At 40.1% G+C, this 19263-nt stretch overlaps 1 long non-coding RNA gene across 3 annotated transcripts; it reads right to left on the bottom strand.

The window, feature by feature from the left end:
* Positions 1-5768: 5768 nt before the first annotated feature.
* On the bottom strand, positions 5769-18311 carry LOC103877917. 3 transcript variants are annotated; one of them, XR_001895167.3, is made up of 5 exons: positions 16616-18311; positions 16342-16533; positions 9751-10324; positions 7472-7591; positions 5769-5911 (listed from the first exon to the last, which is right to left on the bottom strand). It is a non-coding gene; the product is annotated as an uncharacterized LOC103877917 (long non-coding RNA). The 3 variants fall into 3 exon arrangements; XR_001895166.3 differs by having other exon boundaries at positions 16342-18311; XR_637842.4 differs by having other exon boundaries at positions 9751-9806; positions 16342-18311.
* Positions 18312-19263: the final 952 nt, after the last annotated feature.

The raw sequence follows: 19263 nt of genomic DNA, 5'->3' as shown, positions 1-19263 counted from the left end.
AAGTGTTTCTCTGCTCAACCCTTGACAGGTCAGGGAGCTTGGGGCAAGGAGGACTATGAGCAATGAGGGTTGAATATCTTTTCCTTGGAAGGAGCAGAGGCCCACAGAGGGAGTGCATGTTAGAGCAGCAGAGGCTCGAGAAGGCGGCCCTGAAACATGAACATGTGTCAGACAGCCCCTTCCCCCATACTCTCAGAAGGGCTTGGGGGCTGGGGTTTTAGAAGGAACTGGAATTACTTTTATGAGTCATCAAAGCCCAGAATTAATAAGATTTTGGTTTGAATCTCAAGGAACCCCAAGCTTGAGTCCACAGGCTGCTGATGCTTGGAAATGTCGGAGTCACATCACGCAAAAGCACTGATTTCAGGATGATTTCCTGTAGGAGTCCTGGTAGGAGGGAGGTGGCTGGGGTAGTCATTGTCATGCATGCCAATGCAGGAGAGGACAGAGCATAATTGCTTCAATCTGGGTCTCTTTTGCCTACTGAATTCTTACTCTCCATAGACTGATTATAGCGAAGAAACAGTCAACAGTCTAAGGAATTCTAAAATAATAGAAGCCGGTGGGAACTGGAATAGTCATAGAAAAACATTTGTGGCAGAGGTAGATGACCTGAGAAGGCTGGTAAAGAGAGTGAGAGAAGGGCTTTTACCAATATCTCTACTTGGTTCTGTATATCTGCCTGCAGTCACTCTCCAAAGCCTAGGACCCCAGTAGGCAGTGCAGCCACAGGTTGGAGTCTTTGTCCTTGGGAGGAGAGAAGGAAGGCAGAAGGAGTGACAATGCTGTCATTCTCCAGCACCCACAACTTCTGGCCTCTTGGGTGGGTGTTAAAAAACCCCAGCCTTTCCAGGGCAGCTCTAATTTCAAATGATCTGTCCCAACATCTTGAAAGAATGGTAGCAAAAAGAAAAGAACTGAGGAGCCACAACTAATGCCATTGCTCCAGTGCTGTCCCTTCACTAGCTGTGCTGTGGGTCCTTGATTGCGTCACTTTCCCTCTCTAACCCTGTTTCCTAGTCTGTAGAAAGAAGGACTAATACTGATCTTATGTAAGGGTGACGTGCACTGCTGGCTTTCCTTCTTCCCTCCTTCCATAGTAACAGAAATGGAGCCAGGCACAGGGCTGACCAGCTGGATCACCTTTCCCCATCTTCTGTGAAGAAGATGTGACTAAGTTCTCTCCAGAGGAATATGATGGAAATGATGCCTTCCATTTCCAGCTTGGCCTCTTAATACCAGACCAGGAGCTATCATAAGCTTTCCTTTTTCCACTGGCTATGACCCAGGTGAGGCACCCACACAAAATTGGACAAAGAAACAAGATGGTGAAGACTCTGGTCCCTGAATAATTGCAGGGAAGAGAGCTGCTTGCTAAGCTAGTTTATGAAATAAATAATTTTGCTTGAGCAATTGCATATTTCAAGTCCCTGAAGTTCAACCTTATCCTAATAGGGCATATCTCACAGAACTGTTGGAAGCCAAAGAGAAAAAAGGAGGAGGCATCCTCTTATAAACTGTAAAGTATTTTACAAATATATTATAGATGCTATATAATTGAATGAACCATTAATGGAAGCAACAATTGTGAAAAACGAAAATTACCCTACTGTCTGGCTGAATTATCCAGCCTAATCTTACTGCTCTGAGCAAATTAAGCGAGGATGGTAGACACCTTGGGTATTTGATATCAAGCCTCTCTTCCTATTAAAACCCCTCTTTTCTGGGGAGTCTCACAGGGTAAGGACCATGGAGCCTAAGGGGCCACATCCCCCTCCCCCTGCCTTGGCACGCAACCAGCCTAATATGAGGCTAGCGGGAGTTCATGTCCATTTCGCTGCAGAGCGGCGGAGGCAACCTGGACCGTGCCTGGGGCTTGCCCTCTGCTCCAGAACAGGAACCTTGACTGATGCCCCAGGCAGTTGTCAGCTCTCCACATCTAAGCTTACTCGCAGACACAACCTAAGCAATTAAACAATATGTGTCTTGAAAATCTCCCAATTCCCTTCATTACAGCCTTTCACGAATCCTCTCAACATCCCTCAGAAAGTGGAAAGCAGGTGTAGCTTTCCTAACTTGACAGCAAGCAGATGTTTGGGAAAAGAATTAGGCAGCTCATGAGGGCACACAGGAACAGAGCTGAGCCGAGCGTGGTACAGCTGCCCTGGGCACCTGAATCTGACCAAAGCTGCTAAGCCCAATCTCTACCTAAAAATAGTGTCTTCCCTGCCTGCCAGGAGGCCAAAAATACTAGGCATTACACTGCTGGAGAAAAGAGAATCATTCCTTTATCTTCCCTAGGAATTATCTTTCTTAAGATGCAAAATGCTTTGGAGGAGGGGTCTCACACAACCCTCAGGTAAGAATGAGGGGTTGAATGACACCCCTCATTCTTACCTAAGTTAATGAGTCACAATGGAGGCGTGGAGCCCCTGGGAGGAGGGGCACACAAAACACCCACTTATAAATGACAGAGCTGGGATAAGAACCCATTTCTTTCCCACGGTAAAGCCTAGACATGCCCTTTCCATGTTACCACACTTGGTCCCCAGAGCTGAAGAGGACACAAGTCAAGAGCGTTAATTGGGTCCTCTTTCTGAAATTCCCTCCGTTTATTGCAATGGAACCTCCTGAGGAACAGATTTTTGCTTCAGGTGCTTTTCTGTAAAGTGAACTTTTGCTGTCTCCTCATCAGGATGTTCTGTCCCTGAGCAGTGCAAATTATGAAATCTTCCCTAACAGCTCCAGCAACATGAGGCAGCTGAGGGACCAAAGGAGGCTGGACCTCTGGATGCAGTAAAACACAAGCACGTTCTCATCTGAGTGCTCTGCTATGGCGATGCCCTCCAAAAAGAGATGTATACAAACTTTATCTTTGATTCATGCTCAGGCCACCAACTTACATGCTTGTACAAGACACAGTCTCTGAGCGCTGTAGACCAGTTTTGAAAACAGAAATCTTCTCCTTTTCCCTCAACTTCCTATTTGACACAGTTAGGTCAGCTTCTGATCTTTCTTTAAATTCTCTCCACTGCCGAGGGCCTTGATTCTCTTAAAGATCAGTCTCTCCTCCCAGCTTACAAAGACTTGATCTTCTTTGAGATAAGTGTCATTTACTTCTTTAGAAGGGAAAGGAAGATCTAAAAACTTGTTTCTAACTTATACCTTCCCTTTGTTCTATGTCAAGACTGAAATCTCTTTATTAAAAGATCACACTAATCACACAGGCTGCTGCTTTGACTGTAGGCAGGTGTCTTGAAGGAGTTTTTCTGCAGAGGTAGAACTTGAAATGAGCTTTGCAGCAGGCAGACCCGGATCTGGAACTGAGCTTGGCTACTCACTAGCTGTGACAATATGGGTTAGTGACTTAGTGACTCAGTTTCCTGTTGTGAAAAATGGAGATGAAGAGCCCTTTCTCACAGGCTTCTTGTAATAATTAAAGTATATCATACATGTTAAATACCTGGAGCTCACTAACTATAGTTTCTCTCATTTTCCAACATCCTGCAGATAAAGAATCTGGGGTTGGGCGCGGTGGCTCACGCCTGTAATCCCAACACTTTGGGAGGCTGAGGTGGGCGGATCACCTGAGGTCAGGGGCTCGAGACCAGCCTGGCCAACATGGTGAAACCCCGTCTGTACTAAAACTACAAAAATTAGCCAGGCACAGTGGTGTGCACCTGTAATCCCAGCTACTCGGGAGGCTGAGGCAGGAGAATCACTTGAACTCAGGAGGCAGAGGTTGTAGTGAGCTGAGATGGCCCCAATGCACTCCAGCCTGAGCAACAGCAGAGCAAGACTCCATCTCAAAAAAAAAAAAAAAAAAGAATTTGGAAGATGAGGTATCATTGAGACAATACTGTGGTTTAGTTGCTTGAGATATGGTCCAGGACCGCTTCCATTGTGAAATATAAAGAAACATTACAGAAGAGATTGCACACTGCCTGTCAGCTCTTGGCTCTCATACAGTGAGATGCTATAGTCTTAGAGGGATCTCATCAAATAAAACAACAACAGAGTGACAGCCTAGTTTAAATTCACTACAACTGACACACTAACAAGTTACTCCCACAGTTATTCTAAAATCTTAAACTACAAAATGTCAAGCTGGAGAAAAAAATAGAATATAACTATTTACTTGTTCTTTTTTGAATTTTTTTAAAAAACCTTCCAAATAACTACATTTAAACTCTCTTAAATCAAAGCACACTTGAATTTTTATTTGGAGTCTTTTTTTTTATACTTTATGTTCTAGGGTACATGTGCACAATGTGCAGGTTTGTTACATATGTATACATGTGCCATGTTGGTGTGCTGCACCCATTAACTCTTCATTTACATTAGATATATCTCCTAATGCTATCCCTCCCCCCTACCCCCGCCTATTTGGGGTCTTAAAGATAAACTATGTGTTTCCAAGCAGTCCAGTATTTGGCACAAATTTAGGTCGCTTAATTTTGTTTGACTAAGGAAGGTATCAATATTAACAGATGGGATGAGGTATAAACAGGATTATGTGTGAAAGCCATTGTGTGTTTTAGTCTTTATACCTTCAAAATATATAATACAATCATTGAAAGAACAAGTTTGATTAAGTGACCTGTAGAGCAAAAATGGAAATCTTCATATGTGCCATATGCATAAGGTAATTCCTTTTGGTTTTTTTATTGCAAAATGGCCTTTGAATTTGATTCTTAGGGAAGGGACTTTGTTTGGAGCAGGAGCTCTTATGTGAACCCCCAGACTCCTTGAAATCATTTGCCAAATTTTGCATGCATATGGCTATGTACATTTTTTAATTTTTTAAATATTTATTTATTTATTTATTTATTTTTATATAGAGAGCTTATGTCTTTCAGCAGATTCCCTTTTAAGAAAAACATTTATTTTAGGTTCGGGGGTACATGAACAGATTTGTTATATAAGTAAACTTTGTCACAGGGGTTTATTGTACTGATTATTTTATTATACAGGCACTAAGCCTAGTATCCAATACTTATTTTTTCTGCTCCTTTCCCTCCTCCCACCCTCCACCCTCAACTAGGCCCCAGTGTTTATTGTTTCCCTCTTTGTGTTCATGAGTTCTTATCATTTAGCTCCCAGTTATTACCGAGAACATGCCATATTTGGTTTTCTATTTCTGTGTTAGTTTGCTAATAACCTCCAGCTCCATCCATGTTCCCACAAAAGACATGATCTCATTGTTTTTTAAGGCTGCATAGTATTCCATGGTATATATGTACCACATTTTCTGTATCCAATTTGTCGTTGATGGGCATTTAGGTTGATTCCATGTCTTTGCTACTGTGAATAGAGTTGCAATGAACATTTGCATGCATGTGTCTTCATAGTAGAACGGTTTACATTCCTTTGGGTATATACCTAGTAATGGAATTGCTGGGTTAAATGGTATTCCTGTTTTCAGCCCTTTGAGGAATCATCATACTTCTTTCCACAACAGCTGAACTAATTTACATTCCCACCAACAGTGTATAAGTGTTCCCTTTTATTTGCAACCTCACCGGCATCTGTTATTTTTTGACTTTTTAATGACAGCCATTCTGAGTGGTATGAGATGGTGTGTCACTGTGGTTTTGATTTGCATTTCTGTAATGATCAGCGATATTGAGCTTTTTTCATATGCTTGTTGGCTGCAGGTATGTCTTCTTTTGAAAATGTTCATGTTCTTTGCCCACTTTTTAATGAGGTTGTTTTTCTCTTATAAATTTTTTTAAGTTCCTTATAGATTCTGGATATTAGATCTTTTTCAGATGCATAGTTTGCAAGTATTTTCTCCCATTCTGTAGGCTGTTTACTCTGTTGATAGTTTCGTTTGCTGCGCAGAAGCTCTTGAGTTTAATTAGATTGCACTCGTCAATTTTTCAGCAGATTCTCAAAGGGGTTCTTCACTCTAGAAAAGTTTAAAAGCCTGCAGTTTGAAGGAGATTGCATAATGCCAAGAGATTACCCAATCTTGACGTTTCTTATTATCATGTCTAGGCCAAGCCATCAAGTCCACCCTCTCCCTCTTGCTACCTTCTCCTTTCTTCCCTGCTGCAAGCCCAAGGAGATAGCAACTGAGACTCTGACTGTGCTTCTGCTCTATTTTATCACAGAAGACATAGTTCACTAAACCTCTGCACCCCATCAGGCTAATTACCTCCTCCCAGAAAGACTTCTCCTCCTGATGCCATCAGAGCTAAACAATATGTGTCAACTAGAAGTGACCTGTTCTTCAATAGGCATTGAGCAGAGGTTCACTTCTAGGAACTTTTTTACAATTAAATACTTTGCCTAAATTAATCTTCACTACAATTCCATGAGTTGCCTTTTTTTTCTTTTTTTTGTTTTTCAGATGGTGTCTCGCTCTGTTGCCTAGGCTGGAGTGCAGTGGTGCCATCTTGGCTCACTGCAACCTCTGCCTCCCGGGTTCAAGCAATTCTCCTGCCTCAGCCTCCTGAGTAGCTGGGAATACAGGCATGCACCACCATGCCCAGCTAATTTTTTGTAGTTTTAGTAGAGACAGGGTTTCACCATGTTGGTCAGGCTGGTCTTGAACTCCTGACCTTGTGATCTGCCCACCTCAGCCTCCCAAAGTGCTGGGATTACAGGTGTGAGCCACTGCACCTGATTGAGTTGGCTCTTTTTATTTTCATTTTAAAGAGGAAGTAACTGAGTCTAAAAATGGTTAAATAAGTTGTCCAAGTTCGCGTGTCTGGTATATCTAAAAGGAAACCACTGACGGGTATTTAAGTGGGAGAGTGGTATAATCAATCTGCATTCTTAAAAGATTACTGATACCAGCTAGGCGCGGTGGCTCACACCTGTAATCCCAGCACTTTGGGAGACTGAGGCGGGCAGATCACGAGGTCAGGAGATCGAGACCATCCTGGCTAACACAGTGAAACCCCGTCTCTACTAAAAATACAAAAAATTCGCCAGGCGTGGTGACGGGCGCCTGTAGTCCCAGCTATTTGGGAGGCTGAGGCAGGAGAATGGCGTGAACCCGGGAGGCGGAACTTGCAGTGAGCCGAGATGGCGCCACTGCACTCCAGCATGGGCAACAGAGCAAGACTCCGTCTCAACAAAAAAAAGATTACTGATACCTGTGTGGAAAATTAGTTGAAGGAGTACAAGAGTTGCATGAGAGAGAACAGTTTAGAGGCTATTGCAGGACTATAGACAAGAGATGATGGTGGCTTGGAGTAGAGAGGTAACAGTAGATGAAGTCAGAGTATAGATACGGTAGACTAGATTTGATATTGACTGAAGGTTGTAAAGAGAGGGAGTGTCAAAATGACTCTTGGGTATCTGGTATGAGCCATTGGACTGACAGTGGTGGTAACCAGCCTCCAAGATGGCCCAAATGATCCTTATCTCCTGGTCTTCACACCCCTATGACTCACCTTCCACATTAAATTGTGGCTAGCCTGTGTGACTGAAATAATACCGAGAAAGTGACATTGTTTACCTTCTGAGGCTGGGTTATGAAAGATACTGCAGCTTTCTCCTTGTTCTCTCTTGGATTACCTGTTCTGGAGAGGAAGTCAGCCACCATGTTGTGAAGACACTCAAACAGCCCTCTGGAGCCCTATGGAAAGGTCCATATGGGGAAGAACTGAGGTCTCCTACCAACAGACTGCACCAACTTACCAGATATATGAGGGAGCCATCTTGGAAGGGGATCTTCCATCCCCATTTGGGCCATCAGATGGCTGTAGCCCTGGCCAACATCTTACTGCAATCTTGTGAGAGACTTTTGGTCAGACCACCTAGGTAAACTACTCCCAAATTTGTGACCCACAGAAAACGTAACGTAATAAATGTTCATTATTTTTTAGACCACCAGATTTTTTTGTAATTTGTTTCACAGCACCAGATAACTCATTCATTAGTGCCACCTTAGGGTTTTTTGAATAAGGAGTGATGAGTTTGGTTTGGGCATGTCAAGTTTGAGATGCCATCTAAATGGAGACAGTAAGTAAACAGTTATGCATATAAATTATTATAAATAGTGTGAAGCTCAGGGAGATCTGGATTAGAGATTTGATCTGGGTGTCCTCAGTGTATGGATGACATTTGAAATAAGAAAGAATATGAAGTAACAGAAGAGAAGAGAGCATGGAAAGCTTCTGGGAGGAGGTAGTAGGCTATCTAAATTTGTATATATGATTAGGGGTTAGCCTGGAAAAGGAGCTGAGGATATAAAAAGGAGAATTCCCAGGAAGTTAGGATATAAAAAACTACTTGTTTTGATTTGATTTGAGGCTATGTGCATTTCTAAGAATCCCCTAGCTAAATGATAAAGTTCTCAGTCCATCATGTATGTCCTTCAAAGGCTATCCTTGATATTGTGTTAAAGGGATAAATGAAATTACTACACAAATATAAGCATAAATATTTGTGCTTAATAAAGAATATATATGCAGCAAAAATTATTTTTGCAGATAGAAAAATTAGAATTAGCAATAACAAAGTAATTGGTAACAATATTTTATACCTCCTCGAGCCCTCTCATAAGCCAAGTGGTTGGAGAAATAGGTATTTTCACTCAGCTGCCTCTTTAATTTCTCTCTATGTATCCTGGTTGCTACAAAGAACCTATATTATAAATAAAACTGTAGTATTTATATATTGAATGATGTATTCAAAAGTGGCATAGAGAATACCTGGAAAGATTTCAAAGCGATAAGTTAGATTCTAGGAGTCAAATAAGAACTACAGAGCTAGTAATCAGAAAAAAATGATAGATATTTAAAGTTACCCTGCCATTTGATTAGCCCAAATGGCAAGGGTCTATGTACACAATTCCAGTGTTCAGTGTTCAATAGGAAAAAAGGAATGTGTTTTCTCCTCTGTCACAGTCATGTGAGAAATGATTAACTCAGCTACCTGAGTTTTGAAATTTAATGGATGTATTTATGGAGGAATATTAGAGGTGACTGGTCTTGATTCCAAAATGTTAAATTTCCTAAACCTGGACTATGTTTTCAAAAATTCAAGATGCATTTAGCAAAGCAAGGAAAAATAAATTCAGGCTGCTAGCTTGGCAGCTGGTCTGGATACAGTATTTTGCTCTGTTTACTCTGTCAGGAAGCCAGTTCCATTTGATTAAATTCTGAAATTAGAATGCATGCACTCTGGAAGATACTAAGCAGCTTCATGCTTTTACCCGTATGGAAAACGTGATTAAGGAAATGAACTCAATGGTTGTAGCATGAGAAGAGATCAATGCAACAGCTGTATTCAACTAGGCTCAATGGGCTAGACCTTTACTTTATTAAAATAGATGGCTTTAGCATAGAAACTGTGTCCACATCACAAAACTGCCATATTGCTCTGAACTCAGGCCTAGAAAGGAGCCAAGTGGAACTGCCATCAAATATTATGGCAGCAGTGCAAATGCAGATCTGCTCTCACACCACAAAGCTAAAATTTAGCCAAAATGAGAGATAATTAAAGAATTTATATGCAGTCTTTCCATGTCAACATATTAGATTGTTTTCAAAACTGCTGGTATGTCATAATTTGGCAAGTTTGCCAGAATTCCCCCACAAAAATCTTGAAATTTCCTGTGGTGTGGCAACTTCTTTTGCTTTGCCTGAAATGAAGTAGCCAATAAATATTAATTTATATGTAAAATATTGTCAGAGGCCAGCTATACCCAGATAACCCAGCAACAAAGACCTCACTGTGTTCATTTACCCAGTTAACAGAAAGAAAGGTAGGATTTTCTTGAAAAATACTTACATTGTCGACCTGTGATTGTCAAGCCTTCACTTTGACCATATAGACTTATTAATAAGCTGAAATATGAAATGGAATTGAGGTATTATTGTATGTGTGAAGTGCAGAGGATGTAAAGGAAGTATGACCTAAGAGATGCTGAACTGGAGGATGGTCAAGAAAGGGTTTTCTAGAAACAGAAGTGCATTGATATAGACACTGTGCTCAAGGATCTGATCCTCAAGCTTCAGATGTTACGGAGCTCTTTGTAAGGACCTCCAAATATGATGAGGTTCTTTGGAACTGTCTCATACGAACCAAACTGACAAGAAGTTGGTACATAAAGCAGAATGCCAATAACCATGTGCTATGGTTTGAATGTCTAAGACTGAAGTTGAAATTTAATTGCCAATGTGATAATATTAGAAAGTCGGGCCTTTAATAAGTGATTAGGTCATAAGGGCTCTGTGGGAGTTTGGAACCGTTTTTCTTTGTCTCAGCTCTTGCTTGCTCTTCTGCCATGGGATAACACATTGCACAGCATGAAGGCCTTCACCAGATGTTGGCACCATGCTCTTGGATTTCCCAGCCTCCAGAACTGTTAACCAAATAAATGTATATTCTTTGTAAATTATTCAGTCTGTAGTATTCTGTTATAGCAGCAGAAAATGGACTAAGACACCTTGGGGCTTGGAATGCTCAGATGAACCGAGTACGCTCTCTCCCTCAAGACATGCTAGATCGATGTTTGCTTTTACAGCTTGGAGCAAGGGCAAAAAAAAACAAATAACAACAAAAAAAAACTGATGGGTTTCACTTGGCAGTTTTATCTGGCCAGGCATCCATCTCTACCAATGAGATGTTAGTGTTCTCACATTGGGGCACACATTTCCCTCAACAGGAGAAACCCTGGCAAATACTTGCTTGTAAGATTGTCTCTTTAGAAATACCATGTAGACTACCCCTTCTGCAATAAAATATTTTTTGTTTATTTTCTAATTTTATTGAAATATATAATTTATATACAGAGGCGGGTGTGGTGGCTCACACCTGTAACCCCAGCTACTCAGGAGGTTGAGGTGGAAGGATCACTTGAGCCCGGGAGTTTGGGGTTACAGTGAGCTGTGATCACACCACTGCACTCCAGCCTGGGCAATAGAGCAAGACCACATCTCTAAGTAAATAAGTAAATAATTTATATACAATAAATGCATCCATTCAAAGTGTACAGTTTGATAAGTTTTGACTGTTATATATACCCATGTAATAATCATTACAATCAAACAGTGGAATATTTTCATCACCCTCCAAACAATTCCTCTGTGTCTCCTCTTCCCAATCAATTACCATCCTCAAGCAACCCCCGATCAACTTTCACCAATATACAGTAGATTTGTCTTTTCTAGAGTTTCATCTACATAGAATCATATGTATATAGTCTTTTGTGTCTGGCTGCTTTCAGTCAGTGTGTTCTTGAGATTTATTGATGTTGTGTGTATATCAGCAGATAATTCCTTTTTGTTGCTGAGTAGTACTTCATGGCATAAATATACTACAACTGTTTACCCACAATAGCCTTTAGATAGTACTTTCAGAGAAAGTTGATAAGGTGCACTCTTATTAGAGCCAATTGTGAAATGGAACTTAATATAATATGTGGTTAACTTTTGTTTTTTTATAGCCAGGGTCTCACTCTGTTGCGCAGGCTAGAGTGCTAGGGTGGGTTTTTAGCTCACTGTAACCTTGAACTCCTAGGCTCAAGCGAACCTCCTGCCTCAGCCTCCTGAGTAGCTGGGAGTACAGGTACACACCACCACATGCCAGTTTTTTTATTTTTTGTAGATATAGGATCTCACTAGTTTGCCTGGGCTGTGAACTCCTGGCCTCAAGCGATCCTCCTGCTTCAGCCTCCCAAATCCCTGAGATTATAAGCATGAGCCTGTGCCTAGCCAGGGTCTATTTTTAGTAGCCACGTATAAAGAGGATTTATTGACATCATCTTAAGACCTCATATATGATTTTACACATGTATATTTTGCACAATGATCATAATGATGACCTCCCAAATCATATTATATACACACTCACACAATAACTTAGTTTTACAAATATATTTTAAAATGACTTAAAACAAGCATTGTAAAAAGGCTTCCCAGAATTAAACAACGAAAAAACAAAAACGTCATCCGCACATTTTAAATAAGGATTTATATATATGGATTTTATAGATGTAAACACACACATGTTAAACTAAAGAATGCCGCTTTCTCCAGTTAAAGAGACTACTTGTTGCTCAACAAATTCATTGAGTCCAGGGGCCATAATCTAACCCACTATTGTATCAATACGAACCATCCTTTTTTTTTTTTTTTTTTTTTTTTAATTAAAAAATTTTTTTTTTTTTTTTTTTTTTTTTTGTAGAGATAGAAGTCTTCCTATGTTAACCAGCTGGTCTCCAACTCCTGGCCTCAAGCAATTATCTTGCCTTGGCCTCCTAAAGCACTGGGATCACCGGTGTGTGCCAGAGCGTCCAGCCTCTCTTTATTTCTTTTCTTTTTCTTTTCTCTTTTGTTTTGTTTTGTTTTGTTTTGTTTTTGAGACAGAGTCTTGCTCTGTTGCCCAGGCTGGAGTGCAGTGGCACGATCTTGGTTCATTGTAACCTCCATCTCCTGGGTTTAAGTAATTCTCCTGCCTAAGCTTTCTGAGTAGCTGGGATTACAGGCATGAGCTGCCACACCCGGCTAATGTTTGTAATTTTATTAGAGACGGGGTTTCATCATGATGGCCAGGTTGGTCTCAAACTTGTGACCTCAGGTGATCCACCCACCTCAGCCTCCCAAAGTGCTGGGATTACAGGCATGAGCCACCACACCTGGCCTATGATCTTTGTTTTGATATAGTTTAACAATCTTTGTTTGACAGTGTTTAAGAAAAATGATTCAGCAGAGCTAATGCATTTGTTCTTTGGTCTAGGCTATAGCTCCTATATATAATTTACTATTATTTTGAAATGACCTACTGGGAGGACAATGCAAGAACTGATTGATTTATGTTAAGTAGTTAATAATAGTCTAAAGTTAATATGAGTAAGAGATAAAGAGGCCAGATGTGGTGGCTCATGCCTGTAATCCCAGCTATTCAGGAAGCTGAGGCAGGAGAATTACTTTAACCCAGGAGATGGAGGTTGCAATGAACCAAGATCGTGCCACTCGCACTCCAGCCGGGGCAGCAGAGCGAGACTGTCTCAAAAAAACAGAGAAAAGAAATAAAGAGAAGCTGGACGCTGTGACTCACGCCTGTATCCCAGCACTTTGAGAGGCCAAGGCTGGAGAATTGCTTGAGGCCAGGAGTTGGAGACCAGCTGGCTAACATAGGAAGACCCCATCTCTACAAAAAAAATTTTTTTAATTAAAAAAAAGAAATAAAGGGAAATTGTAATAGCTTTACTTAAATATTTTATGTGCAATATAATATATTATGTTGTTTTAAAACATGTAAAACAATTAGATGTTACACTTAGGGATACATTAGGGATAGACATGTAGTTAAAGTCGTTTTTTTAAAAAAATAAAGCATGCACATGCAAAACAACAAATTCAGGACAATGATTATGTTTGGCAGGAGAAAGTGATGTGGGCAGATTATCAAGATGAGTTAAACCAAGGGGATTTAACGTGTGGAGCAATATTTTACTTGAATGGTAAGTACACAGGTATTGGCTGCATTTTACTTACACTGTTTTGTACATATTAAATATTGTGGCCAGGCACGGTGGCTCATGCCTGAAATCCCAACACTTAGGGAGGCCAAGACTGGCAGATCACTTGAGCCCAGGAATTCAAGACTAGCCTGGGCAACATGGCAAAACCCCGTCTCTACAAAAAAATTAGCTAGGGGCTGGGTGCTGTGGCGTATGCCTGTAATCCCAACACTTTGGGAAGCTGAGGCGAGCAGATCACTGGAGGTTAGGAGTTCGAGACCAGTCTGACCAACATGGTGAAATCCCATCTCTACTAAAAATACAAAAATTAGCCAGGCTCGGTGATGGGCATCTGTAATCCCAGCTACTGAGGAGGCTTAGGCAGGAGAATCACTTGAACCTGGGAGGTGGAGGTTGCAGTGATCTGAGATCATGCCACTACACTCCAGCCTAGGTGACAGTATGAGACAAAAAAAGAAAAAAAAAAAAAAAGAAGAAAAAAGAAAAAACATTAGCTGGGTATGGTGGTATGCACCTGTAATCCCAGCTACTGGGGAGGTTGAGGTGGCAGAGTCGCCTGAGCCCAAAAAACCAAGGTTACAGTGAATCATCACTCCACCACACCCCAGAGCCTGAGCAATAGAGTAAGATTCTGTCCAAAAAAAAAAAAAAAAAAAATTGTATAATGCATCTTTTTAAGAAAAAAAAATCCTGTTAGCCACAGAAAACCCCATGCCAGATCTGCCCACTGGCCACTGTAGCATGATAAGTGGTATTGCATAGTCAACAAGTGAATACTCCCTCCACCACTACATAGTTTTGTGCCTTTAGGCAGTTACTAAAATTCTCTGCAAACTAAGGCCTGAAGGCTAAATCTAGCCCTCTGCCAGTTTTGTACAGCCCTCCAGCTAAGAATGATTAGTACATTTAGAAATGGTTGGAAGAACTACCTTTAACCACTGTTATTGAACTATGAACAGGTTCAACAATTAGCTTTTGCTGCAGACTTATGTTTCTCAAACCTAAAATTATAAGGCAAAATAGCTCCTACATGCCAAACTTATAGGGTGGTAAAGTCATTTCAACAACAACTTAACATTGTTTGAACACCAGCATCTCAAGCTGCTTTATGCCTTCCTATCTGTTAAAAGTTAAAACAAGAAGCAAGATCTCCATACCCACACACATTTGCTGTAGATAAATTTTACAAGCTCAAGGTAGAGTTCTAACAGTGTCTTTTAGACCTGAACATAAGTGCAAAGAATATGTTCACAATTCAAAATCCATTTAACTGTGCAATTGAGAAGCTTCTACTTCAATTGGAAGCAATTAATTTGCAATGTAATGACAGGCTAAAAGGCAAATATCAAGACAAAAGTATAATAGAATTGTATAAATGCCTTCCCAATGATGAATATGTTCAATTAAAATCATATGCCTGTGGATGCATATCAGTATTTGTCAGTACCTATCTGTATGAAAAGACATTTTGAAGATGAAATACATAAAATCTCATTAAAAATCAGCATTTATAGATGAGCGTTTTCTATTGATTTTGATGATAAAGAACACTTAACTTTGTACTTTAGTTAAGTGAAATGGTATCCCTCCAAAAAAGAATTCCATCTTTTCCTTGAAAGCGTTAGCACTACAAAAAATTGTATTCAATTAGTATTATACTTTGAATTTCATTTGAACAGATTTTGTGAAAGTTTGTTTTCTCTCTTGTTATATAAGTATTTACATAAGAGCTTCGATTTTACCTGTTAGACCACAAAGTCTAAAATATTTACTACCTAGGTCTTCAGAAAATGTTTGCCAATCCCCGTCATAGCATGATTGTGAGGATTATATAAAAGAATCCTTGTAAAAGTGGTTAGTAACAAACTAGAATATAGTATTAACTTTTTTTTTTTTTTTTGAGACAGAATCTCGCTCTGTCGCCCAGGCTAGAGTGCAGTGGCACCATCTAGGCTCACTGCAAGCTCCACTTCCTGGGTTCACGCCATTCTTCCTGCCTCAGTCTCCAGAGTAGCTGGGACTACAGGTGCCCGCCACCAGGCCTGGCTAATTCTTTTTGTATTTTTAGTACAGACGGAGTTTCACCATGTTAGCCAGGATGGTCTCAATCTCCTGACCTTCTGATCCACCCTCCTCACCCTCCCAAAGTGCTGGGATTACAGGCATGAGCCACCACGCCCCGCCAGGTATTGACTTTTTTCAATCCATCATCTATTTTGGGCATAGGTTTCCAGGGATTTTTAAAATTATAAACAGAAAAAATGTTAAATGCATTAAATATTTATGTTCATAAATATTTGTCCACATCTTGGATTAGGATCTAACTTTAGGTTGCATTCCTAGAGGCAGGTTGATTTATCCTTTAAGAAAAATTTATCTTACCATGTTACTCTTATTTGTCCAGGAAACTAGATAATTTTAGACCAAAGAGACTACAAATTATGCCCTTGCCTTCCTGACATGTTCTATTTTTGGATTTTGATTCCAAGGAGAGCTAGCCTATCCGTGAAGGTTACTCATTCATTCAACAGGCATTCAGGCACTCTTTGGGCACAGGATAAATGTAGACATGTTGCCTACCCTCAGGGAGCTTCTACAGAGGAGAGATAAGACATCGATTACACCTTCATCCCTGGAATTAGATGTGAAGTCTCACCCAAACACTTGAACACAGAGTGAGAGAGGAGGTGCCCTCTGCCTTCCCAGCTCTCTCAGTCAGTATAGTCCATTTTTTGCCTAACCTGGTTAAAATAAGTGTGTTCTTTGCATGTAAGGAGTCATTTACTAAACGAGATGGATAAAAGTTTAACCGACAGAAAATGAGAAGGACAAGCAATTTAGTTAAGGGGACTAGCACAGGCATAGCCACAGATGCAGAAAAGAACAGCACCCACCTGGGGGAATTAAGGAGAAAAGGCTGGCAATGCGGCTTGGTCACACTATGGAAAGTCTTGAATGTTTCTGGAGTGTGCAATGTATTAGAGTTGCACTGCTTCAGTGACTCTCAGGTCTTCGGGAAGTTGAAGGCAACATTTTCTTCCTCCGATTTAGAAGTGCATTTTGAAGTAGGGCAGCCTTCAGATATTCTAGTGAAATAAGGAGCCAAGTAAATTGTTACTTTAAAAAGAAAATACATCATTAGCATTGTTAAGAAACACTTGCACTCACCTATATTCATCAGTGGATGTTCCTAATGTCTGTCATCAGTAATAATGCCAATTTTGATCCTCAGCGTCTAGGGAATCTGCAGCTGCAGGCTTGCCTCCCTTCTCCTATCCACTTGCCAAAGACATTGATAGATACGGGTCATCACGTGCAGTAAAGGCAGGGTTGAACCTTATCAAACCAGGAGTGAGAAAACCAGCCCATCTGCCTAATGAAGAACATTGTTTGTTTAGAGAGAGTCTCCCTCTGTTGGCCAGGCTGGAGTGCAGTGGTGTGATCATAGCTCACTACATTCCTCCAACTCCTGGGCTCAAGGGATTCTCCCGCCTTAGCCTACAGCCTGGGACTACAGGCCCGACCCACCGTGCCCCACTCCTAAAATTCTGGAAGCTTACCAAAGTCTGACACACTATATAAAAATCCGTTTCTACCAACTGAAAAATTGGATCCACTAGGGAGCCAGTGGAGCTTTTTAAGTAAGGCATTTCTAATTATGTTTCTGTAGAAGCGAGGCTCCTCAGGAAGGCAGTAGTATGCAAAGATTTTAAATTTATGGACAAAGAAATTTGTGAAACACTAGTTGAAACAACATCAAACAGGTCTCTTTTTCTGAACCTTTAACATGTCCTTACACATTATGACTCCCTAAGAAGGTGATAATGTGCTTGTCAAATTTATTGGCCTCATGTCTTTTTTTCAAAGGTGTATCTTGTATTTCTAGTGAAAGTTCTGTAGAACATACTTTGGAAACACTGAAGTATTCGTCATGTGATCAGAGATGTGCTTTAGGAATATTAATTTGGAGGCTATGCACATTTAGGATGAAGTAGAGAGACAGAGGCAAAGAAAACAGGCTACATATCCAGGTAAATATAGTGCAGGTGATGAGAGTGATTACAAAAAGGTAACATAAATACATTGTGAATTTTAATTGGGCAGGACTTTGCAACTGAATGGAAATAGGCAATGAGGAAAGGACACAGGTGGTATAGAGTCATAGGTATTCAAACATACATTTTGTTGGCTAGAAAAATTGGTACACTCTTCATAGAAATTAAGAAAACAAAAGCTGCACCTTAGTGGGATCTGGATAAACTTACCAAGGGAATGAAAGACATACAATTAATTTTGCTGGAAAGACAGTTGAACCTTACTCTTTCCTATTGGACTTTTTGCTCTCCTTTCTTTTTCTTTTCTACCTTCTAAGTCAGCCCTCTTAAAGATACCTTTATCACCAGACTGGCTATTGAGGGAAGCAATCTCATTGGTCTCTTTTTTCAATCTTCCAAATGGATATTAAAACAAAACGAAACAAAAATAACACAACTCTTCTTTTTCAGAGTTGTTAAAACTGCTTTTTAGGAGTTTTAGTGCTGATGAATAGAGGAAGTGAATATCTTATTAGGACCCCATTTCAACATATGCTAGCGAGTGGCTCAGTATGATGTAAGAAGTAGGGGCAGTAAAAACAAATTAAAAGTTACAATGGCTTTTAAAAAACTTACAGAAGTGTAATTGTTTGGGACTACTCTTAGAACTCATCTATTTTAGAATGACAACATGCTATGTTTAATCATTGATGTTATATAAAAATTCATTTTGTGCACTAATATATGGATGTTTAATAATAAGGTCTGCTCTTGGGAAACTTAGTTGGCTCTGCTTTAGATAATTTAATTAAAAAGGGGTTTATGTTGGTTTGTGCTTCTACAATACAGTCTTTGTTGTGACTCGAGGGTCACATTGTAACTTGAATGCTACTGCACATGTTAAGAACAAGAATTTAGATATCCATTGACTCAGATTTAAAATAATGGAGCATTTATGTGAACAAGGTTCTCCTCTTGCCAAACAAAACACAAACCACACCATTTTCTTTTTTACTGCACATACACTATTATTCAACCAAAGCCCTATTCTTGATGACCCCATTCCAGAACAAACAGAAATGAAGTCACACTCCCACCTGGTCCTCCCTTGTTCTTGAGCACTTTTGTGTACTTTTGTGACTTGTGTTCTTTCATTTGACAAATCTTCATCCTCTTTTCCCTCATAAGCTAAAAAATATGCTTTCAAGGCATATTTAGTGCCGAATCATTTTGTAGGTGATTATTATGAGCCAACTGGTCTGCCTGTCACTTCAGCATAATTGATGGCACCCTCTTCCACTCCCAGGTGCCCTTATTTGCTGATATTGTCACCCGATGTGTCATACCTAATTTTCTCTTCTCATCTGCCGATTCCCCATTTCCAACTTTAACCGAGTTTATTTTTTAAAGCATAGGATTATATACTAAATGGGGAAAAATGAGTAAGTCATCCAGTCATATTTCACACTAGGAGAATTCCTTTTACAAAATCCTTCACGAGATTCAGCCTCTATCTGAACTTTCTGGCAGCTAATTCATTACCTTTTGAAGTGGTATTTTCCACTACTAGGCATCTCTAAGTTTTAAGAAAGTCTTCTTTATCTTCAGCTTTAATTTTATTCTTCTTCTCCAGCCTAAAACTCTGTTTCTAGTTTGGAATTCCTTTCTCAACCACAGGTTTTTGTAATGCCCAGGTTAAGGCAGCTATTGTATATTACAAACTAACTTCTTTTTAGTTATCTGAAAAAAATATTAGTTATATATTATCTTCGGGAAAGTTGA

The sequence above is a fragment of the Papio anubis genome, chromosome 12 (genome assembly GCF_008728515.1).
Source record: "Papio anubis isolate 15944 chromosome 12, Panubis1.0, whole genome shotgun sequence".
Lineage (NCBI taxonomy): Eukaryota > Metazoa > Chordata > Mammalia > Primates > Cercopithecidae > Papio > Papio anubis.
This window is presented reverse-complemented; position numbering and strand designations above follow the sequence as displayed.